At 40.2% G+C, this 20,692-nt stretch overlaps 1 protein-coding gene and 1 pseudogene across 1 annotated transcript in view; one reads left to right on the top strand and one right to left on the bottom strand.

The window, feature by feature from the left end:
• The window catches only part of LOC129012334 (uncharacterized), a 52,276-nt gene that overhangs the window by 15,750 nt on the left and 15,834 nt on the right, over positions 1-20,692 (bottom strand). The gene's annotated exons all lie outside the window — the stretch shown is intronic.
• LOC129013504 (U6 spliceosomal RNA) lies at positions 12,143-12,240 on the top strand (annotated as a pseudogene).

Raw genomic sequence — 20,692 nt, 5'->3', positions numbered from 1 at the left:
GACCTTATTCTTAGCCCAGTGAGACTGATTTTGGATTTCTATCCTCCAGAACTGCAATAAAACAGATTTGTGTGGTTTTAAACTATGATGCTTGTGGTAATTTGTTACAGGAGCCATAGGAAATTGTTACAGCTAGAAATCTAGTTGATGTATGTCCCTGCCTACCACATGATGTTAAGCCATGAAGCCTCAGTCTTGGTTCTCATAGGAGATATATAAACTCCACTACAACACCTGTATAAAGAAGCCATTTTATTGGAAGAAAGAAAAGGAAGCTGGCAGGAACTAGGATTTCGTAAGATTAAACATTTAACACATTGTGTAAGTCATAAGCGATCAGTTTTTCATTCATCAGTAGGGGGCACTAGTGAACATCTGGAAATAGAGACAATATTGGTCTTGGGCAGTGGTAGCCAGACTTAAATGTAAAGAACTCCAAATGAAACCAGCTTAAACCTTAGATTCTAAGAGACTATTGGCTGACATCCAGAAATATCACCTACTGATAAGATCATCTAAAGATCCTTTACCTTATGCTTCATGGAACACTAAATCAGGAAAAACTGCTGTCAAAGACTTCTATAATCATGGGAATTGAGTATTCTAAAAGACTACAATAGTACCAGTTCATCAGTGGAGTTCCTCAAGGTTCATATTCTACTATGCCCTATATATTTAGGGTATGTTGGTCCAAAAGGTAAAACTCAACCAAGAATCACAGATATTGGATGTCAGTAACCAAGTTTAATGAAACCTTGGTTGGATGAGATGAACTAGCATCATAAAGTTGGCAAATGTAGAATGAGAAGAGAACCCAAAAAATCCTGCTTCCAAGATAACAAAAGCTCATGTTCCTGCCATGTGTTCCTTTTGAATGGATGTGACATATGGAAGACCTTAGCTTATTCCACTGTTTCCCATCTTTCCCATCTGTAAGAGCCTCAGAAAAATAGTTCTGGCTCCGAGGAAGTCATCCTAAAAAAATGGATGTAAGGCTAACTATAGGAACTCCAAACTCCTAGAAGAGTTTTGAGCTTTTTGTTGCTTATCAATAAACTCATTCCTGCAGAGAGAAAAAAAATTCAAAATTGTTTCATCACAGGCAGAGTTTCTCTCTCAACGGCCTCGCTCCTAAAACAGAGGCAAAAATATGAGAAATTACTATTGGTTCAACTACCAGTTTAAAAAATTACACATTCATCTCTAGATTATGTTGATAAGAATAAAATTAATCTTTATATTTATGCTTTCAACCAAAACATAACCACTATTGAACCTTGGACATTAGTATGGCCTTGGCTTCTATTTTCCAAAGGAAGAAAAACATCTGGAAGAAAAAAAAAATTTCCAAAGTACAGCTGGAATAAATTTTACATTTTTCTAATTCTGTTATCAACTCTCAGGTTTAGATAATCATAAACAAAACCCAAGAAAGTACTTCTATAAAAACTCCTCTTTAAGATGACTCAGGTAAAAAAATAATAATAAATGGGGGAGGCAGATGAATGTTTTAGTTTTTATTTAAAAAATAAAACACTACATTATGACAGAATATTTTTTATTTTTTTATTTATTTATTTTTTTGAGACAGAGTCTTGCTCTGTCGCCCAGGCTGGAGTACAGTGGCACAATCTCAGCTCACTACAAGCTCCGCCTCCCACGTTCACACCATTCTCCTGCCTCAGCCTCCTGAGTAGCTGGGACTACACGTGCCCACCACCACGCCCGGCTAATTTTTTGTATTTTTAGTAGAAATGGGGTTTCACCATGTTAGCCAGGATGGTCTCGATTTCCTGACCTTGTGATCCACCCTCCTCAGCCTCCCAAAGTGCTGGGATTACAGGCATGAGCCATCGTGCCCGGAAGAATATTTTTTATTTAAAAAAGAGATATTTTTTATTTAAAAAATAAACAGCAAAAGATACATTGTATTTAAATTTTAAAGAAAAACCTGCACAAAAGCACTGAAATGGCTGAGTAGAACTGTGCTCAACAATGGTTTGGTCACACATAGATTTGACTGTCATTAATATTCTAACCATATCTATTAGACAGAAACCATTCCCAAAAAAAAAGACATTTCTCTTATTTTTAAAGACTTCCAAAGGAAAAAAAATCTATATTTTTTTCCATCTGTTAAGAGCCCTCTTTTTTAACAAAAGTATCCACTTTTTATATCACTAGGAAAGAGTATACTAACCTGCCTTAGTTCATTCCCAGAGTATGGGTCTCAGCAGAAAACAGGAGACTCAGCTGAGGTTTGGAGATAACTTAATAAATAAACTATCTACAGATGTGTGAATACGGTTAAGAGATGCTACAGGGATGCTGAGCTCTTTGGAACTGTTACCACCCCTCGGCCTGAAGTGATAAGCTGGAGCTGGAGTGCATTAGTCCATTCTCACACTCTACAAAGAAATGATTGAGACTGGGTAATATATAAAGAAAGGAGGTTTAGGGCACAGCAGCTCACATTTGTAATCCAAGAACTTTGGGAGGCCAAGGCAGGTGGATCACTTGTGGCCAGGAGTTCGAGACTAGCCTAGCCAACATGGTGAAACACCATCTCTACTAAAAATACAAAAAAAAAAAAATTAGTTGGGCGTGGTGGCACATGCCTGTAATCCAGCTACTTGGGAGGCTGAGGCAGGAGAACTATTTGAACCCAGGAAGCAGAGGTTGCTGTGAGCCAAGATCCTGCCACTGCACTCCAGCCTGGGTGACAGAGAGAGATTCTGTCTCAAAAAAAAAAAAAAAGAAAGAAAGAAGGAAAGAAGGAAGGAAGGGAGGAAGGGAGGAAGGGAGGGAGGGAGGGAGGGAGGGAGGGAAAGAGAGAGAGAAAGAAAGAGAAAGAGAGAGAAAGAAAGAAAGAAAGAAGAAAGAAAGAAAGAAAGAAAGAGAGAGAGAAAGGAAGTAAGTATCAGAGGAACCAGCCCCCAATATTTCAACATAGGTTCTTTTCTATTTTCGCTAAGTGTCAGCCGGTCTGAGAAATAAAGAGAAAGGGTACAAGAGAGAAATTTTACAGCTGGGCTGTGGGGGGAGACATAACATATTGGCAGCTTCCGTGATGCCCACCTGAGCTGCAAAACCAGCACATTTTTATTAGCGATTTTCAAAGGGGAGGGAGTGTACGAATAGGGTGTGGGTCACAGAGATCACACGCTTCAGAGGCAATAAAATATCACAAGGGCAGAGAGTCAGAGTGAGATCACAAGGCCAGGGCAAAACTAGAATTACTGATGAAGGTCCATGTTCTGCTGGGCACACATTGTCATTGATAAACATCTTAACAGGAAACAGGGTTCAAGAGCAGACAACCACTCTGACTAGAACTTCGCCAGGCTGGAATTTCCCAATCCTAGCAAGCCTGGGGGCGCTGCAGGAGACCAGGGCGTATTTCATCCCTTATCTACAACTGCATAAGACAGACACTCCCAGAGCGGCCATTTTAGAGACCTCTCCCTGGGAATGCATTCTTTTCCCAGGGCTGTTCCTTGCTGAGAAAAAGAATTCAGCGATATTTCTCCTATTCACTTTTGCAAGAAGAGAAATATGACTCTGTTCTGCCCGGCCCTGCAGGCAGTCAGGCCTTATGGTTATCTCCCTTGTTCCCTGAAAATCACTGTTATCCTTTTCTTTTAGGATGCCCAGATTTCATGTTGTTCAAACACACATGTTTTACAAACAATTTGTACAGATAACACAATCATCACAGGGTCCTGAGGCGACATACATCCTCAGCTTACGAAGATGACAGGATTAAGAGATTAAAGACACTCATAGGAAATTATAAAAGTATCAATTTGGGGAATTAATAAATGTCCATGAAATCTTCAAAATTTATGTTCTTCTGCTGTAGCTTCAGCCCGTCCCTCCGTCCGGGGTCCCTGACTTCCCGCAACAAGGAAGGAAGGAAAGAAGGAAGGAAGGAAGGAAGGAAGGAAGGAAGGAAGGAAGGAAGGGAGGAAGGGAGGAAGGGAGGAAGGGAGGAAGGGAGGAAGGGAGGAAGGGAGGGAGGGAGCGAGGGGTTTAATTGACTCAAAAGTTCTGCATGGCTGAGGAGGCCTCAGGAAACTTACAAACACGGCAGAAGGGGAAGCAGGTACATCTTACAGGTCAGCAGGTGAGAGAGAAGTGAGAGCACAGGAATAAACCACCATTTACAAAACCATCACATCTTGTGAAAAGAATTCACTCACTATCACGAGAACAGCATGGGGGAACCGGCCCCATAATCCAATCACTTCCCTCCCTCAACATATGGGATTATAGGTCCCTCCCTCCACACACAGAGATTGCAATTGGAGATGAGATTTCGGTGGGGACACAGAGCCAAACCATATCATGGAGTGATGGGGAAGTTAGCAGAGTGGAAGCCAGTAGTTGTAGAGCTGCAGCCCCAGCCAGAACACAGCTCCAAGGCAGGGATGGAAAAAAGAAAGAAATGCCCTGATTTCTCCTCTCTACCTCCCCACTTTCTCCATCCCCTCGTTGGTGTTTCTTACCGCCTGAACCAACAGGAACTCAACTAGAAGAGTATAAGAAAGTACAATGCAGTACAAGAAAGTCTACATAACACAGTTTATTGGGGTCCATCACCAGGAGAAAAAGGAGAGCAGGGAATGGTGGGAAATAAGTCTGGAGAAGAGGAGGTGGGGAAGCAGAATTATCAGCCAGCATTCAAGTACCTTACCCATTAATAACCAGTAAAACAACCCATGTCCCTTTTCTCTAAGAACCTTCTAAGAGATGTCCCTGGAGAGTGTCATTCCCAAGTTCAATGGTGTTGGCCAGACATGATGCACACGTCTCCACATTGAATTGCTACCTCTCACCAGAGCAGAAACAAGTTAAATCTCTAACAGAGCACTCTGATATCCTTATATTATTTTAGTCAATTATCAGAATTGTCCTACCTACTCTGCTTCATTCAAGCAACAAGTTACAACTTTTCTCTGAATGTCTACATTACTTTGAATATTAAGTTTTGTGGGTTTTTTTTTGTTTTCAGTTTTTGTTTTTGTTTTTGTTTTGAGATGGAGTCTCGCTCTGTCACCCAGGCTGGAGTGCAGCAGTGCAATCTTGACTCACTGCAGCCTCTGCCGCTCAAGTTCCAGCGATTCTCCTGCCTCAGCCTCCCAAGTAGCTGGGATTACAGGCACGCACCACCATACCCAGCTAATTTTTGTATTTTTAGTAGAGATGGGGTTTCACCATGTTGGCCAGGCTGATCTCAAACCCCTGACCTCAGGTGATCCACCCACCTCGGCCTCCCAAAGTGCTGGGATTGCAGGCATGAGCCACTGTGCCCAGCTGAATATTAAGTTTTAACTAGATACTTTGTTGCAAGTCATGGTATTCTATGGCAAAGTAGTTATATCAGTTTTTGGAAAACCATTTAAATATTTTAGGATGATAACTAAATCCAACTCACATATGTGACATCATGTTAACCAGAGATAAATGTATATGGGTGCTACAAAAACTATAGTATAAATTAAAAATATAAACAGTTTTGGCAGGACGCAGTGGCTCACGCCTGTAATCCCAGCACTTTGGGAGGCCGAGGCAGGTGTTTCACCTGAAGTCAGGAGTTCGAGACCAGCCTGGCCATCATGGTGAAACCCCATCTCTACTAAAGATACAAAAATAAGCCAGGCATGGTGGCACACACCTGTAATCCCAGCTACTCGGGACTTGAACCCAGGAGCCGGAGGTTGCAGTGAGCCGAGAGAGTGCCCCTGCATTCCAGCCTGGGTGACAGAGCAAGAATCCATCTCAAAAAAATAAAAATAAAAAATAAAAAATAAGCAGTTTATAAAAATCACTTTGACCAAATATAAATATCTCATATCACTTAAAAGAGCAAAAAAGGAAAATGAAAAGAGCTATTTGATAGGAAAATAATCCAAATATACTTTAAGGTATACACATTATGCAAAAATAAGTTTTTCTTTCTATATATAAAAGATGGCCAAAAAATTAAAGTCATTGCCATTTAAGCTACATGACACATTTGGATTATTTTACTCTGCATATAACAATCACTGAAATTGTATATTCTGTATCATACTTTTATTGACACATTAACAACTCAAGTTATCTTTAATTTTTCAGGTACAAAGTATCTCATGAACTTAGGGTCCCAGGAAAGGGACACGATGGAATTATTTACTTTTGGAATGCTCCATATGAGAGCTCTATTGTAGAAAGTGTAGCATAATGGTTAAGAGCATGAGCCCTAGAGCTACATGCCCAGCTGCATCAGCTGTGTGATTTTTTTCAAGCATACTTAACTTCCCCATGACTCAGTTTCTTCATCTGTAAAATGGATAAATAGTTGTTTCATAACAAGTTGTCTGGATTAAATAAGTCAATTCAAATAAAATGTTTTCAGTAGTGTATTGAATAAACACAGAACACACAGTAGCCATTGTTATAGTTAACCCATCCCTCAGGCCTAAGATTACTCCCTAGAAGCAAATTAAGTGATTTTGAGGGGACAGGATCTCTTGTGCCATACTTTAATTCTTTCACCCTATAAATTACCCTTACTCTCAATACAATCATTGATTTCAAAGGAGATCATAAATAACAGCACACAGAAAAACTTATTGTATTGGGAACTGCATAAACAGACATTTTTTAAAGAAAAAAACTTTAAACTCAGAAGGCTTTATTCTTTCCTGCAAGGATACAGACACAGAATGGTGGCTAAACAAAAGCATCAGTGACCCTGGCTCATTCTATCTTCTCCATCATCCATAGTAAGTGGCTTTCATTCTCAAAGCCATCTCATGAACCAGGAAGACTGCTGAGCTCTAGCTATCACATTCCAGATAGCAGAAAAGGCAAATAAGTCCTCTCTCAATCAAACCTGCTCCCATTGAGAACCTTTCTAAAAGTCCCACACAATACTTTCATTCAACTTAGTTGGTCACATCTCCCTGCAAATAAAACTGAAAAATGTAATTTTTTTAGCTGGGTGTGTTGCTGCTCTGAAAACTACTGGAGTTCTATTTCCTTGCTGCAATAATTAAGAGTGTGAAATCTAGTTTCTATAATCAGAAAGACAAGTGGACAGCAAAAAATAGCTCTCAAAAATATATTAATGGGCCAGGCGTGGTGGCTCAAACTTGTAATCCCAGCACTTTGGGAGGCCGATGCGGGCAGATCACCTGAGGTCAGGAGTTTAACACCAGCCCGGCCAACATGGCAAACCCCATCTCTACTAAAAATACAAAAATTAGCTGGGTGTGGTAGTGCAAGCCCGTAAGTCTGGCTACTCTGGAGGCTGAGGTAGAAGAATCGCTTGAACCCTGGGGGCAGAGGTTGCAGTGAGCTGAGATCACACCACTGCACTCCAGCCTGGGTGACAAAATGAGACTCTGTCTCAAAAAAAAAAAAGAAAATAAATATATATGTATATATGATGACTCTATCTAGATAATTAAGAGTTCACTACAGTAATGCTACCTAGCATTCAATTTGCTTATTTGGTGTTTGGACATATAACAAAGGTGAAAAGGTAGAGTAAAATCCAGAATCAAAAACAAGAACATTTTTATCTTAATTTCATGTGTGTTTTAGGCAAAGAAGATTTTCTGGCCTAAAAAAGTCAAAACTGTCTTTTTGACAGTCCATGAACAAAATGAACCCAAAAAAAACAGATTCACCCTTTAGAAAATCATAGAATTACAGTTGAAAAGCGACTCCAGGTTACTTGATTCACACAACCTTTTTGGTATTTTACACCCATGATACTACTTTCTCTAAGTGATCACCTGGTCTGTATTTAAACCTATGTGAGAACGTAATATTTCTTATGGTAATGTACTCTAACCTTAGAAAATTCTGACCTCCTGGTAACAGTGATTGGTCAAAAGTGTGGGCATATGATACAAGGCTAATCGAAATCCTGCCCTGAGATTTTTCACACTGGGAAACTAAGAGAGAAAAATCTTTTTTTTTCGCTATGGACAGTCATAGAGTGTATGTGTAGAAGTGGCTAGCAGCCATGTTCCTCACAATATGGAGAAATCTTGTTTGTGATAAGGGAGAATGAAACTGAAACAAGATATGGAGAAAGAGAGAAAGACATGGAAGACAGAGTAAAAGAAGAAGATGACAGTGTTCAGGTCTGAAACAATAGTCTGTGAATTCCCTAAAATGTCTCTGGTTCTTTTTTTTTTTTTTTGAGACAGAGTCTCACTCTGTCACCCAGGCTGGAGTGCAGTGGCATGATCTCAGCTTACTGCAAGCTCTGCCTCCCAGGGTTCACGCCATTCTCCTGCCTCAGCCTCCCGAGTAGCTGGGACTACAGGTGCCCACCACCACACCCGGCTAATTTTTTTGTATTTTTAGTAGAGACGGGGTTTCACCATGTTAGCCAGGATGGTCTCAATCTCCTGACCTCATGATCCGCCCGCCTCGGCCTCCCAAAGTGCTGGGATTACAGGCGTGAGCCACCACGCCCGGCGTGTCTCTGGTTCTTTAAGCAATTTATTTTATGCTGTGACCTACCTCAGTCCTTTCAACAAATCTCCTTTTCTACATAAACTAATCTGAGTTAGATTCACCACCAAGGGCAGTTCTTGGCTGTAAACTTTCAGACTTTTAAAATGTATCAGAAATAAATTTGGAATTACGTATAACTACTGTTCTTTAATGTATTTTGATTCTTTAAAATAATCATAGGCCTCTTTCTGTGGCAATGCTTCTGCATCTCTCTGATCAGCTTTAATGCCTACCAAAGCACTCATTTGAATAAGGTACCATTTTTTTATTTAACCAATGACTTACTGATAAACATTTAATGTTTCATTTCATTAGTATAAACAATACCGCATTTGTACTTGTGCATATATTGTACATTTGTGCAATTATTTAAAATAAATCTGTAAAAGTAGAAGTGTTTAATCAAATAAGATACACATTTAAATTTTGATAGTTATTATCAAATTTCCCTCTAGAAAAGTTGCAAACATTTATATTCATAGAAACTGCATGGAACAGGGTCTGCCACTTTATACCCTCACCAGTACCAGGCATTCTCACAGTTTAATCTTTGCCAATATGGTAGTCAAATATGCTGTCTCACTGGTGTTTTTATTTTCACTTCTTTAATCATTAGAAAAACTGAACATTCTTTTACTTTGATTGACCATCTATATTTATATTTATTTCTTTTCTCCTTTTCTTCCTCCTCCTTCTTAGAGAATGACATCCTACAACAAACATAATGCTTTAGGGTTCATAGATCAGACCCAAAACAGAGCAGAGATATCAATCACCTCATTTATTCTGAATACTTTTGGTAATGGTACAAAATATTATATAAGTTTTTTGAATGCCATAACACTTGAGGCTGCATGCAGTGACTCACACCTGTAATCCCAGCACTTTGGGAGGCTGAGGTGGGCAGATCACTTGAGGTCAGGAGTTTGAGACCAGCCTGGCCAACATGGCAAAACCCCATGTCTACTAAAAATACAAAAATTAGCCAGGCGTGGTGGTGTGAGCCTGTAGTTCTAGCTACTCCAGAGACTGAGGCAGGAAAATCATTTGAACTGGGAGGCGAAGATTGCAGTGACCAGAGATCGCATCACTGCACTCCAGCCTGGGCAACACAGCGAGACTTTGTCTCAAACAAACAAACAAACAAACAAACAACAACAACAAAAAAAACACTTGAGACTTTTTCAGTAAGTGACAAAACTCAACCCAAACTGGCTCAAGCATGAAGGGAACATTAGTTTACATAACTAAGAAGTCAAGGGCTATTCCTAGGTTCAGATGCAGATTGACCCAGGACCTGGTTTTGCTCTCTTCATATCTTTGGCTCTGCTTATTCTGTGTTGATTGTTTTCTCACTTTTCACATGTGGTGGTAAGATGACTATAGAAACTTCTCGTATTCTCTCTAGTTCAAATCCATGAGAAAAAAGTAATCCTGCTTTTCTGGTAACAAATAATATTCACTGTGAATGGAAAGGCCCAGATTATTTGCCCATCTTTAACCAAACACTGAGACCAGGCAGTATGAAACACTGATTGATTAAAACCTGGGCACCTATTCCAACCTTAGGGCCCGAGGTGAGGCACCATCTAGAACATTCTAGGACTGAGGGTAGTAAAAGACTGGATTCCAGAAACACAAAATTGAATAATGTAGCCAAAAAGAGGGTGAAAGAATGCTAGGGAGGCAATCATCAAATTACTATTATATACTCACATTTATTATTGACCAAATGAACTACCAGTCAAAACTCTGATGTCTTTTTCACAAAGGAAATAAGGCCATGACCTCCAATTATCTTTATCGAAAGAAGACTAAATTGTTTACCTTGTTTTCAGGTTACCATTAGTGGAGGTGAAGAACACAGATACGTTGATCTAGAGCCCTAATTAAGAATTTAAGAGGCTAGGTGTGGTGGCTCACACCTGTAATCCGAACACTTTAGGAGGCTGAGTCATGCGAATTGCTTAAGACCAGCCTGAATAATATGGAGAAACCCTGTCTCCACAAAAAATACAAAAATTAGCCAAGCATGGTGGCATGCACCTGTAGTCCCAGCTACTTGGGAGCCTGAGATGGGAGGATCACTTGAGCCCAGAAGGTCAAGGCTGTGGTGAGTCATGATAATGCCACTGCACTCCAGTCAGGGTGACAGAGTGGGAACCTGTCTTAAAAAAAAAAAAAAAAAAAAAGTTAAGAATTGGGCCAGGCGCAGTGGCTCACACCTGTAATCCCAGCACTTTGGGAGGCTAAGTCAGGTGGATCATTTGAGGTCAGGAATTTGAGACCAGCCTGACCAACATGGTGAAACTCCGTCTCTACTAAAAATACAAAAAAGTTAGCCAGGCATGCTGCTGCATGCCTGTAGTCCCAGCTATTTAAAAGGCTGAGGCAGGAGAATTGCTTGAACCCATGGGGCGGAGGTTGCAGTGAGCCAAGATTGTGCCACTGCACTCCAGCCTGGGCAACAGAGCGAGACTCCATCCAACGCCCCCCGCCCCCCCCGCCAAAAAAAAAATAGAATTAAAGAGACCTAAATAAATGTGGGCATATATGATATCTACCGATTACACACAATACTGTTAACATGTCAGTTTTCCTCACATTGGTCTATAGATTGAATGAGATCAAGATAATAAATACATCCATCACCCCCAAAAGTTTTCTCATGCCTCTTTTTAATCTTTCTTTTTTTCTTCCTCCTCTTCTCTTTTCTTCTGTCCCCTTCTGTGTTAGTCAGCTTGGCTGCCATAACAAAACACCATAGACTGGGTGGCTTAAACGATAGAAATCTATTTTCTCACAATTCTAGAGGCTAAATGTCCCAGATAGAGGTGCTGGCCAATTCAGTTCCCAGTAAAGGCTCTCTGCCTGGCTTGCTGAGGTCCACATTCTTGCCATATCCCCTGATGGCCTTTCCTCTGTGGTACGCAGACAGAGAGAATAGTAAGTGACAGAGCCTAAGTGTGGCAAGTAGGACATCTGTGCAAGAAAGGGGGTGGGGGTGGGGGCGGCAATAGCAGGATGGTTAGGCAATAGCAGGGATGTGGATCATATAAACAAATATATTAAAGATGATGGAATCCATTTTTGTCACTGATGGGAAGAAGGATTACAAATATGAAGAGGAAGAAAACTAGAATGAACCCTGTGGTACTAAATAAGAATGAAGGCTTTGAGGTAAACTTATGGATTTCAAGTAGATACAAAAATAAATATAGATATGAATGCATATATATTAAGTGTGTGTATGTGCACGAAAGAGCCTGGGGGCAGTGACCCCAGTTTGATGAACAATGGGATATTACACACTTTCAAACTATCTCCCCACAAAATACTTATTTATTACAAAGAGGAAAAGAATAACATTACATTGTGGAATCCTAGTGGCTACCACCTTAATCAAGTGACCAAAGTAAGCATCAGTAAGGGAATATAGAAATATCATGTGACAACTGTAAGATACAGTGAGAAAACACAGAATTACTTCTGTGATATTCATGCCAAGGTTGCATAGCTTGAATCTAATCATGAGGAAACAAATCCAAACTGAGGGATAAGTACTTAATAACTGGCCTGTAAATCTTCAAGGATGACAAGGGTGCTCACCTTGGCAGCACAAATGGCAGCATATATACTAAAACTGGAACAATACAGAGAAGATTAGCATGGCCCCTGAACAACGATGACACACAAATTTGTGGAGTGTTTCATACTTTTTAAAAAAAGTTTCCAGGCCATGAAAGTCAAGAAAAATCTAAAAAAGATATGACAGCTACATACACCACATGATTTTGAACCAGATTTTTTGCTATAAATGGTATTATTGAGACAATTGGCAAAATTTGATTGGGATCTGGAGACTGGAGGCAGTTAATGCATCAATGTAAATTTCCTGACTTTCATGGTTATTTTGCAGTAAAAGGAGAATGTCCTAATTTGTAGGAAATATACAGTAAAGTATTTAAGGAATGACCCATTCAAACTGTTGTTTTTTTTTTTAAGGGTCTTATACTGTACTTCCAACTTTTCTATAAGCTTGAAATTATTTTAAAATTTAAAAAGGGGTCTGGCACGGTGGCTCACACCTATAATCCCAGCACTCTGGGAAGCCAAGGCAGGTGGATCATCTGAGGTCAGGAGTTTGAGACCAGCCTGGCCAACATGGTGAAACCCTGTCTCTAGTGAAAATACAAAAATTAGCTGGGCGTGGTGGCACGCACCTCTAATCCCAGCTACTTGGGAGGCTGAGGCAGGAGAATCGCTTAAACCCGGGAGACAGAGTTTGCAGTGAGCTGAGATCCTACCACTGCACTCCAGCCTGGGCAACAGAGCAAGACTCCATCTCAAAATAAATAAATAAATAAATAAATAAATATTAATTAGTAACTTAATTTTAAAAATTAAAAAGGAGTGGGAGGTCCAGCTGAGCCCAGAAAAGCAAATTTGAAACAAAACAAGCAAAACAAGCTAGATTGCTTTACTATAACAAAATAACAGCAACTTTCATTTTTCTACTTTCCACTTTTTGCATTTCTTTGTGATAAATCACTCCATATTCTGCCAGGGATATCCACGTGCCTTGAGAACATTTAAGTGTATTATAGCAGTTATGCAAATGAAAGGAAGAGTTCATATTCACCTTCTGGGAGTCAAAATAGGATCTTAAAGCAAGTCTTGAAAGCTAGGCTTAGTATTTTCTAAATTGATTTACTTCCAAAAACACGTCAGGAAAAAGTCTAGAGGACTTAGACCATAGGGCAGACAGAGCATGCAGGATGCACTCTTTTTGACTAAAATGGCTAGGCCCTGAGGCTTGCTATATAAGGCACAAAATAGCAGTTCTCAAAGTGTGGCCTAGAGACCCCCTGAGGATCCTCAAGACCTTTTCAGGAGATCTGTGAGGTCAAAACTATTTTCATAATGTACTAAAACATTTTGTGCTTTTTTCACGCTCACGCTGTCATGAGTAGACAGTGGAGTTTTCCAGGGGCTACATTATATATGAAATTCCAACTAACTGAATACAGAAGCAAATATGAGTTACTATTTAAGCTATCTTCTACTTAGCCAGACATTAAAGGGAATTGCAAAAATATAAAATAATGCCACTTTTTTCATCGATGGTATTATATTTTGAAAAATATAGTTACATTTCATAAAATATGGTATGTATTATAATATTATTAAAATTTCTGCTTTAATTTCTTATATGGCAAATATTGATAACTATAACCCAAACAAATCAAATTTATTTAGGGTCCTCGAAAATTTTTGTGAGTATAAAGGAGTCATGAAACCAAGTGGGTTGAGAATTGCTAACATAGAAGCAGAAAGTCTATGCCTTCCAGGTTAAAGTGTTATAAAAGAAAAAAAAGAAGAAAAAGCCAGAGCCAAGAAGTCAGTTACTTGGATTCTCATCTCTCTCTCTATGCCCCCATACTTCTGTTCAAACCTTGAGTGAGTTTGGAAACATCCAGATAGGTATGGGAAACTCAAGAATATTGAGACTAACATATATTAGAAGAAGGCTGAAAACAAGAATTCTCACATTTTTCTTTTGTGCCATGGACCACCTTTGGAGGTCTGATAAAAACATATAGATCCATTCTTAGAATGTTTTTATATTCATAAAAGAAAATACACGGAATTCCAAAAAAAAATATGTTGAGATACATTTCTATTCATATGCCCCCAAAAAAGTCCTGCACATGACCACTTCCAAAATGGCACCAAAATAATGATGCAATAGCAACTGCAGGCGACTGTGGATAAATAAGCCTGGAACAACACCCCTGGAACACACCTCTTCCCTATGGCTAGTCCTTTTCAAAATGCACAGGATCCACCTACGCCCCATGGAATGGATACAGAAGTGTAAGAGACTTGGGATTTAAAAAAAAAAAAAAAAGAAGCCATGATGTGGGGATACTTCGACACCTCCAAATAGCTTGGACCATGTACTCTAACAGCCAACTTCAGCATGTCACCACCTGCAGACTTCAGCATATCAGACTTTAGCATATCAGCACCCCCGGTGGGGGATGCTGATAATGGGAGAGACTATGCATGTGTGGGGATGGGGGCATATGGGTAATCTCTGTACTTTCCTCTCAATTTTGCTGTGAACCTAAAACTGCTTTAAAAAAAATTTTTTTTTAATGTTCAGCATTGCTCCTGTTGCTCATCCCTGAGTCTATCTAGACATTTGGAATCACAAGACTAGAATAGGTGAATAGGTCTCACTGTATAGGTTCTCAAAGCAATCCACAAGTCCAGAGGCTTGTCTTCATTGACCACTCCCATATAATAGCTCAAGTGGAAGAGAATGAGATCTTTATGGGCATGTGCAATCATCATCTTGGATAAGATGCTCCATATTCCAGATAAGAACCCACATTCATGGGCATAACTTCCTGGTCCCCACAAAAGACATCGAGTTATTTAGGAAAGCCCAAAGTTTTGGCTTCACACCAGGAATTTGTAGTTCTTCACAACTAGTCAAGGTAAATTTATCAATCAGGGTTATTTTTACTATAAACAACATTGCTAGTTACACAGTTGACATTCTGCCATTTACAGGTTTCTAGGGACATATAATTAGAAAGTTGATCCAAGGTAAATTTTGTCCACACAGAAAGAGAAAGGGTTTTGCTAACCTTTACACATTCTTTCTATGTACCTTTTCCCAACATTGCATTAAACACCCTTGAAGCCACTAAAAAAGGTGAAAACTCACATCAAGACCAAAAACTAAAACTAATAGATATTTCAATGCTGGATCTGGGATAAACAATACTTAGTATAAGACAGATGGAATTTTTCTGTGAAAAGCACTTACACTCTGCTTCATGAAACACAGATTGCCTGAAAAGGAGTTAGAAAATAATGCATACTTCACTATCTGTTTCTGAAGTCAGGGATATGGTATCTCCATCAACTAGAAATTTAGAATGCTATTCTTCTTTTTAAAAAGGGCCAGTCCATGAGTTGACTGTGTCTCTCCTCCATAATGTTGGGAGACAATTCTCCAATGGTCTTTTGTGTTTCTGTATGTCTCATGAAGAGGCACTGACAGCTTTTGTTCCAGACTATCTTTTCAAAGTTGTTTGTATGGAAAACAATCTTAGAAGATAAAAAGTTGAGTGTCCATCTAAAGCAGAGCGTATATTTGTTTCCTGACCACGATAGTAAATGTGTCTCTAATGAAATATTTTTGTGAAAACTGACCTAATAGAAAAGAGATATCGTAGACCTCACTTTTAAGAGCAAGGAAGCTAATAAATAAGCTGATTTGTTTTGCAAATCCCAGAAAGTTTCAGGAATTGGAGGCTCCAGATACATCTGAAGGCAAAGTGTAGAGCTGAGCTTAAAACAGAAGAAATGGTTGAAAGTCTGTATTTAAAAAAAAAAAAAAATCATTTCTCAGTCCTCTTTCCTTAGCCCAAAATTTGGGGACACCTTTTGCAGCTGATTAAGAGGTGATTAATTGAAAGTCTTTATACTAAAAGGTGACACCCCTAAACCTCTTCCCCAGTTTGTCTCACAGAACACCAGTTAACAGATTTATACTCTGTTTGCCTCTCCTGGTCCTTTCTCTGCCATTCTCTCCCTGGCTCTGAGAAATTGACTTCTGTGGACTGTATCAACTAGGCTCCCTTATCCTCTGGCTTGCATTTGGACTCAGCCAATGAGAGCCACCAGCATAAGATTGCAGGGTAAAAGGAGAGATGGGTTGAGCTTTTATTCTCTTTCTCCCCTTCCCCTGCAATTTTTGGCAGTGACTGCAGTTCTCTACTTTCCGATACAGCAACCGTTGGACGCCCTCTCACACACAACTACAGATCACTCCAGGTTCCAGTATACTGTTAGGCCCAGGAGAGGTAATGGCTTTCAGCTGTTTTTAGTCCTGGAGTGTTTACCACCTCTTGATTGTTCCTGTTTGTGAAGGTTTAGTAATGTTTCCCTCATTAAACTCTCTTCAAGGAATCCTTTCATTGCTCTTTGCAATTTCCCCTTTGAGTGATCCATCTGTTTCTTTTTTTCTTTTTTTTTTTTTTTTGAGATGGAGATTTACTCTTGTTGTCCAGGCTGGAGTGCAATGGCATGATCTCGGCTCACCACATCCTACGCCTCCCAGGTTCAAGCAATTCTCCTGCCTCAGCCTCCCGAGTTGCTGGGATTACAGGCATGTGCCACCACGCCCAGCTAATTTTGTATTTTTAGTAGAGATGCGGTTTCACCGTTTTTCCCAGGCTGATCTTGAATTCCTGACCTCAGGTGATTTGCCCGCCTCAGTCTCCCAAAGTGCTGGGATTACAGGCGTGAGCCACTGTGCCTGGCCAGATCCATCTGTTTCTTATAGGCCCACAAAGTCACATACCCTCTGGCAATTTTGCAGGATGCTTCTACTGGACCACCTGAACAAGCCCAAGAGAAAGGCCTACAGAGGTTTCTTTCTAATCAAAAGGGAAAAGCATGAACAAATGCCCATAGGCATGAAGCAGTTAATTGTGTTCCAGGAACTAAGTGCTACTAGGTGTTACATGTGAGGTGGGGAGTGAATGGATAGTAGGCCCAGAAAGAGACAAATGCCAACTCAAAGAGTATCTTGTAACTCATATCAAGGATCTTGGAGTTTACACTGTAGGCTCTGCAGAGGCACTGAAGGATTTCAAGTTTGAGTTTCAATCAATGCTGGAATAAAAATGAAGGAAAATGTAGGCAAGGCTAGAAGATGGAAGACATAAAGATATGACAGAGACAAACAACTGCAATGGTTTCAATGAGAAATATTGAAGGCCATGATTCAGACTGTGGTGAAGGAATGGAGGAAATGGACAAAAAATTAGCAGGTATTGGGAGGCAGAATAGGTGAATGAGGGAATAGGGGGAAACAGTCCCCATTGGCTCTTGGGCCTCTTACTTAGCAATGGATAAACAGCCTTTCACTGAGATAAAGTGTAGAAGATGACAGAATTTAAGAATGAGATTCACTGGGGGAACGAAGGGGGTGAGGCGGGAACAATGATAAAGAGTTCTTTTCTGAAAATGTTGAGCTGGAAATAGCTGTGGGAAATGTGGGTGAAACTGTCCCTGAGGTGCAAGGAAAAAGCTTCCCTTTAACCCACTGGTCAGTGTAGAGGGCATTGAACTCTGAGTTTTCCCCTCCCTCAATGAGGGAAACCAAATACAAATCCACAGCAAAAGAAAAACGTAAACAAACAAACAAACAAAAAAAACAGAGCAAATCTGCCTTTGATCTTAGCATGGTAGTAGGCAACAGCCAAAACCAGAATAAAAGGCTCCCTGTGTAGATACCCACTTGACCACAAGATGGCATCAGAGCTAAGCTGCAAGAGAGCCCTAGTCAGAACCTACCTCAGTGCAGCAAAGCCATCGCTTAACTGCTTGTTTTTGTTAGCAAGGAAGGGCTATTCAGTGGCAAAAAAAAAAAAAAAAAAAAAAAAAAAAAAAAAAAAAATGACTGAAAAGAGACATTTAGAATATTCTAAAACAAATTATACAGACTATACATTATGCTGTAGGAGCTGGGAATATGGCAGGTGATGAGCCGACTAGAGAGTCAAGCAGGTGCCTGTTTAAATTGGACATCAAGGGCTGTGGGATAGCAGGTGTCACATAAGCAGACAACTTCAATATAAACCACAAGGTTGGCCGGTGCGGTGGCTCACGCCTGTAACCCCAGCACTTTGGCAGGCTGAGGCAGGCGGATCACTTGAGGTGAGGAGTTCGAGACCAGCCTGGCCAACATGGTGAAATCCTGTCTCTACTAAAAATAAAAAAATAAAAATAAATTAGCCAGGTGTGGTGTAGGGCACCTGTAATCCCAGCTATTCGGGAGGCTCAGGCAGGAGAATCACTTGAACCTGGGAGGCAGAAGTTCCAATGAGCCGAGATCATGCCACTGCACTCCAGCCTGGGCAAGAGTGAGACTCTGTCTCAAAAATAAAAAAAATTAAACCACAAAGTATGAAAGGTGATCCAGAAGTTAGGTCAATTGGCATAACAATCAGAAACAAGAACAAAAACACTAGCAGGTTTATGTATCACCAGGCATGACCTCAGGCCTCACCCCAGGTGGTTGTTGAAGAGGCCCAGATATTATCCTCAGATCAAATATTAGATTAGACATGGGCATTCTGCCCTCTTTGCCTATAATAAATACCCCCGCAAACACTGCAGTTGAGTCACTCACTGTGAAGCCAGATGAGTTAGCAAGAAAAAAACCATGTCAGTGTTAGCATCTCATTCCTTCTTCCCCAAAATTATATGTCCTAGGAGTCATCTCAGCATGGAGAGGAGATGGAAGAAGCAGGAGTAGAGAGAGACTTACGGCAATTCCCCCAAGATTGGGAAGGGAATATAATATTGAGATTTCTTTGAGAGGCAGGAATCTGCAGGGGCAGAGTAGGCCAATATATTTTCAAAGTAGCCACTACTTAGAGTGAGAGAGATATTTGACATACCACATTCAAAAGCAGGAACTGGGAAAACCAAGCTATCTCCTATGTATTTCCTAATAATATGAGACTCTTTAATAAAAGAATTCCATTTCTTTGAATTCAAGCTAGCTTCAGTATGGCTTTTGTACCTATTAGTATGAACTTAAATGAGAAAACACAATAAACTTTATAAAGTCACATGATATAAATCACAGATGCCCCACCTCCCCAGCCCACTTCACTTTTAGTTGTAACCAAAATACTAGTTATAATAGGCATTACAGACATAGTTATTATTAATACTACCAGGCCTCCCATATCACCCCAACCTCAGCCTACATGCAATTGAACTATCAATAACTATTTCATCAACTTTCAAGCTGTCTAGGAATGGGCCATATCTCTGAATCATTTATACTCTAATATGTCACACGGCTATCTCCAAACCTTCCAGTTGTATTTGATTAATTATTACTGTCTTCAAGCTCCTCAAGACCTCTTGTCTCTTGATCCTTCTGTAATAATATTCCTAATAGCCTTCTCTTGCCTTTATTTTTATTACCATTCATCCAAAAATTTTTTTAAAAAGTCTATCATTTGAACCACTCACCTAACTATATCTTTATAACTCCTCTGTATTCTTTTCATTCTGCTATATCCATTCCAAAATAACTCTAGTCCTGGATTAATATTTTCCCTTACAAAATTTATTAGAAATAAAAATAGTCAATCCTGTAAACTGGTGCAACTACAAATCCCAACTCCAACTTTAGCTCGATTCTCAATATACTATAGCAATCTTTCTGTTTCTCTCAAGACAGTTCTCTCCCATTTTCTAATAACAGCTGTTCCAAAATTTAACTACACTTTTCACCAAGCAATCATTGTGAGGATTAAATACTTCAATATCTGCTAACTTAATTTTAGCCAATGATCTCTCCTCCTTATATCAGTGACAAAAATATAGGCCATGGAGAAGAGTTTAACATGAAGACGATTCCCTACCTAAAAAACTCATGTGTAGGCCAGGCGCAGTGGCTCAAGCCTGTAATCCCAGCACTTTGGGAGGCCGAGGAGGGTGAATCACGAGGTCAGGAGTTTGAGACCAGCCTGGCCAAAATGATGAAACGCTGTTTCTACTAAAAATACAAAAACTTAGCCAGGCACAATGGCAGGTGCCTGTAATCCCAGCTACTCAGGAGACTGAGGCAGGAGAATCGCTGGAACCCAGGAGGTGGAGGTTGCAGTGAGCCAAGATCGTGCCACTGCACTCCAGCCCTGGTGACAGAGTTAGACTCCATCTCAAACAAATAAACAAACAAACAAACAAAACTCATGTGCATCTCTACCAATAGTTCCTCCCAGCTAGTCATTCTAAAAGAAATGTCCCTCCATTTGTAAAGGGTGGCCAGGCGCAGTGGCTAACGCCTGTAATCCCAGCACTTTGGGAGGCTGAGGCAGACGGATCAGTAGGTCAGGTGTTCGAGACCAGCCTGACCAACATGGTGAAACCCCGTCTCTACTAAAAATACGAAAAATTAGCCTGGTGTGGTGGCAGGCACCTGTAATCCCAGCTACGCAGGAGTCTAAGGCAGAAGAATCACTTGAATCCAGGAGGCAGAGGTTGCAGTGAGCTGAGACCACACCACTGCACTCCAGCCTAGGCAACAGAGCAAGACTCTGTCTCAAAAAAAAAAAGGCTAACA

This window comes from Pongo pygmaeus, chromosome 15, assembly GCF_028885625.2.
Source record: "Pongo pygmaeus isolate AG05252 chromosome 15, NHGRI_mPonPyg2-v2.0_pri, whole genome shotgun sequence".
Lineage (NCBI taxonomy): Eukaryota > Metazoa > Chordata > Mammalia > Primates > Hominidae > Pongo > Pongo pygmaeus.
The sequence above is the reverse complement of the archived record's forward strand: the minus strand, read 5'-3'. Positions and strand labels throughout refer to the sequence as shown.